The sequence below is a fragment of the Schistocerca gregaria genome, chromosome X, assembly GCF_023897955.1.
Source record: "Schistocerca gregaria isolate iqSchGreg1 chromosome X, iqSchGreg1.2, whole genome shotgun sequence".
In the NCBI taxonomy this organism is placed as follows: domain Eukaryota; kingdom Metazoa; phylum Arthropoda; class Insecta; order Orthoptera; family Acrididae; genus Schistocerca; species Schistocerca gregaria.
The window spans coordinates 158,077,225-158,081,952 of NC_064931.1; the positions used below are offsets into that span (position 1 = coordinate 158,077,225).

The window sequence follows — 4,728 nt, forward strand, 5'->3', positions numbered from 1 at the left end:
TACAAAGACCCGAGTGCACCCACAAAAGATCATGTTACGCATCTTAATCCAACAGCGATGGTGTAGCGTACTGCGAACTGCTTGCCCGGGGTGTAACCGTCATTGCTAACGTTTATTATCAACAGCTAATACGTCTTGTAGGCGCAATCTAAGAGCAACAACGCCGGCCGATGTGGCCGTGCGGTTCTAGGCGCTTCAGTCCGGAACCGCGCTGCTGCTACGGTCACAGGTTCGAATCCTGCCTCGGGCATGGATGTGTGTGATGTCCTTAGGTTTGTTAGGTTTAAGTAGCTCTAAGTCTAGGGGACTGATGACCTCAGATGTTAAGTCCCATAGTGCTCAAAGCCATTTTCTAAGAGCAGCAACCAGCAAGGTCGCGTGAAGTGATGTGACTCAACGATAATGCGCAGCCCCATTCTGCTAGACTGGCCAAAAACGCTGTACAAGAGTTAGCTTGGGAAGTCATTCCGCACACACCTTATTCATTTGATCTTAGGGCCTCAGATTTTCAACTTTTCCGCTCTCTATAGAACAACCTGCAAGGAAGTTCCTTTCCGGATGCAAATATGCCCCAACATGGCTCGACGAGTTCTTCGCATCAAAAATGATTTCTACACTCGTGGAATCTACAAGTTAACCCCGCTTTGGCAAAGTGTTATAAATAATGAAGGAGAATATATTACTTTTGACTAAAGCCTCAGTTATGTGTATTTGTTGTGGCTATTAAACTTACGGAAAAACGCCATGAACTTATGCACCAATTCAATAATATCCCATCAATACGCGTTACCGGAAATACAGTGCTAATACACTTGTTATTTACGAGATCTCACAGAAGTCTCTGCCTACGACTGTTCATACCATACATCTAGTTCGTCGTTTACTATATGAAACTTGTGTGCCACACACAAACAGGTCATCGTCATTCCTCAGTGCTAACATCATGGCTCCGCGCATCTCTAAAACTTCATTAGTGATCCTTATAAGTATTATTGTTTCACACGAATACAAGTGTCTCAAAAATGGATAAACAGGGATGACTAGAGGACAAATGTAAGGATGTAGAGGCGTATATCACTAGGGCTAAGATAGATACTGCCTACAGGAAAATTAAAAAGACCTTTGGAGAAAGGAGAACCACTTGTACGAATATCAAGAGCTCAGATGGAAACCCAGTTCTAAGCAAATAAGGGAAAGCAGAAAGGTGGATGAAGTATATAGAGGGTCTACACAAAGGTGATGTTCTTGATGACAACATCATGGAAATGGAAGAGGATGTAGATGGAGATGAAATGGGAGATATGATACTGCGTGAAGAAGTTGACAGAGCACTGAAAGATCTAAGTCGAAACAAAGCCCCGGGAGTGGACAACATTCCATTAGAACTACTGATAGCCTTGAGAGAGCCAGCCCTGACAAAACTCTACCATCTTGTGAGCAAGATGTATGATACAGGCGAAATACCCTCAGACTTCAAGAAGAATGTAATAATTCCAATCCCAAAGAAAGCAGGTGTTGACAGAAGTGAAAATTACCGAACTATCAGTTTAATAACCCACGGCTGCAAACTACAAACACAAATTTTTTTATAGACGAATGGAAAATCTAGTAGGAGTGGACCTCGGGGAAGATCAGTTTGGATTCCGTAGAAATGTTGGAACACGCAGTACTGACCCTACGACTGATCTTAGAAGAAAGATTAAGGAAGGGCAAACCTACGTTTCTAGCATTTGTAGACTTAGAGAAAGCTTTTGACAATGTTGACTGGAATACTATCTTTCAAATTCTGAAGGTGGCAGCGGTCAAATACAGGGAGCGAAAGGCTATTTACAATTTGTACAGAAACCAGATGGCAGTTATAAGAGTCGAGGGACATGAAAGGAAAGCGGTGGCTGGGACGGGAGTTAGACAGGGTTGTAGCCTCTCCCCGATGTTATTCAATCTGTATACTGAGCAAGCAGTAAAGGAAACAAAAGAAAAATTCGGAGTAGGAATTAAAATCCATGGAGAAGAAATAAAAACTTTGAGGTTTGCCGATGACATTGTAATGCTGTCAGAGACAGCAAAGGACCTGGAACACCAGCAGAACGGAATGGACAGTGCCTTGAAAGGAGGATATAAGATGAACATCAACAAAAGCAAAACGAAGATAATGGAATGGAATCGAACCAATTCAGGTGATGCCGAGGGAATTAGATTAGGAAATGAGACGCTTAAAGTAATAAATGACTTTTGCTATTTGGGGAGCAAAATAACTGATGATGGTCGCCATAGAGAGTATATAAAATGTAGACTGCCAATGGCAAGGAAAGCGTTTCTGAAGAAGAGAAATTTGTTAACATCGAGTATAGATTTAAGTGCCAGGAAGTCGTTTCTGTAAGTATTTGTATGGAGTGCAACCATATATGGAAGTAAAACGTGGACGATAAATAGTTTAGACAAGAAGAGAAGAGAAGCTTTCGAAATGTGGTGCTACAGAAGAATGCTGAAGATTAGACTGATAGATCACATAACTAATGAGGAGGTATTGAATAGAATTGTGGAGAAGAGTAATTTGTGGCATAACTTGACTAGAAGAAGGGATCCCTTGGTTGGACACATTTTGAGGCATCAAGGGATCACCAATTTAGTATTGGAGGGCAGCGTGGAGGGTAAAAATCGTAGAGGGAGACCGAGAAATGAATACACTAAGCAGATTGAGAAGGATGTATGTTGTAGTAGGTACTGGGAGATGAAGAAGCTTGCACAGGATAGAGCAGGATGGAGAGGATCAAACCAGTCTTCGGACTGAAGACCACAACAATAACAGCAACAACGAATGCGTGATGTCTGTTCTTTCGGACATGTACGAAAGAAATGAGGGCAGACGTTCATACAACTGATTCTCTTCGATGGGCAGTGAATCAATCACCTTAAAATCCGATGCACAATAACGTTCGACCTCATGCGGGAATCTCAAAGTATCGAGCATGGAAGACGTAAACGGGGACTGCGGGCGAGATAGTCCTCGCAATTACGATAAACGCTATGCCCGGACGCCACAGCGTTGAACGCAACTGTCTAGTAACCAGGAGATCCAGGATTCCGCCGATGAAGTACGCAATGTACTAAACTGGATCAAGCAAAATGCACAGGCGGTGGACAGTCTTCTGAATATCAACAAGCCAGCGGCATTGGATATCGGGCTTGGTCTCGGACCGGGTGCTGTCACGCCCCCACTCGCCATTTATTGAACTGAGGTATTTGGCAATACGTTTAGGAAGGATGTGCGTGGAATGGGCGCGGAAAATTATCGACGGTTACTGCAGATTATACATTTGATGGCGTGCCATAATCTGCTCTGAGCATGAACCAGTATGGAATACCTGAGCCTCTACGCAGCATCAGTACTCAGCCACGTGTCGCATGTCCTCCCCCAACCAGCGGCGAAAGGGGGCAGAATTCAAGCGGCTGTCGGGTATTTCCTGATGATGATGATGATGATGATGGTGGTGGTGGTGGTGGTGATGATACTTGGTGCGTGGGGCGCTGAACTGTGCGGTTATAAGAGCCCATACAAGTTTCCAGTCGTTTCACTGTCCAGTCTCCCCACTTTGCCAAACGATGAAGATAACAGAAACGCTCAGTGTCTGGGTGGAGAAAATCCCCGAGCCAGCCGGGAATCGGATTTGATACGCCGTGATCTAGAGGCAGCAACGCTAATCACGTGAGTACATCCAGCGACGGATACAAATTGAAAATATCTTGTGACACTCTCACTAAAAAAATTGTTCAAATGGCTTTGAGCAGTATGGGACTTAACATCCGAGGTCATCATTCCCTTAGACCTTAGAACTACTTAAACCTAACTGACCTAAGGACATCACACACATCCATGTCCGAGGCAGGATTGGAACCTGCGGCCATAGTAGTCGCGCGGATCCAGACTGAAGCACTTAGAACCGTTCGGCCTCATCGGCTGGCAACACTGTCACCCTCCACCTACGTGGTGGAGGGCTGAAATTGTTTAACGTCCTTTATATGAGCAGTACGTAGAAACGATGGACCAATGAACAGGTCTCCCTGACGGGTCTGTTGGAGGCCCTGATGCCGATCTCTCACGTCCCGCCAGTATCGGTGGCGCACGTCGCGACACAGCTGTCCTATGTATCGGCATTCATTTTGGAACACAGCTGTGTGATCTCGGATCTCCCCACAAAGCACCCGCCTTAGGTGCAGGATTTTTACACCCCCTTTCTGCGGGCAGTAACGCGTAACGTGGTAGAAACCAAGTTCCCAATTGTCAGTTGGCCATGAGTGTGGTAAAACGACACACCTCTACTTTCTAGTAACCACCGTACACGCGACGTGGTATCAAGTCACTGACAAAAAATATGTGATGCATCGACTACACGCTGTCACTTCGCCCTGGGCAACAGCCTTGCCGCAGTGGATACACCCGTTCCCGTCCGATCACCGAAGTTAAGCACTATCGGGCGTGGCCGGCACTTGGATGGGTGACCATCAGGGTCGCCGTGTGCTGTTACCATTTTAAGGGGCGCACTCAGCCTCATGATGCCAATTGAGGAGCTACTCGACCGAATAGTAGCGGCTCCAGTCAAAGAAAACCATCGTATCGACTGGGAGGGCGGTATGCTGACCAAACGCCTCTCCTATTTGCATCCTCAGCTGAGGATGACACGGCGGTCGGATGGTCCTGATGGGATACACCCGTTCCCGTCCGATCAC

The 4,728-nt window shown here is 45.8% G+C and overlaps 1 pseudogene; it reads left to right on the plus strand.

Annotated features, from left to right (window-relative positions):
- The first annotated feature begins 4,410 nt into the window (after window positions 1–4,410).
- LOC126299952 (5S ribosomal RNA) lies at window positions 4,411–4,528 on the plus strand (annotated as a pseudogene).
- The last annotated feature ends 200 nt before the right edge of the window (window positions 4,529–4,728 follow it).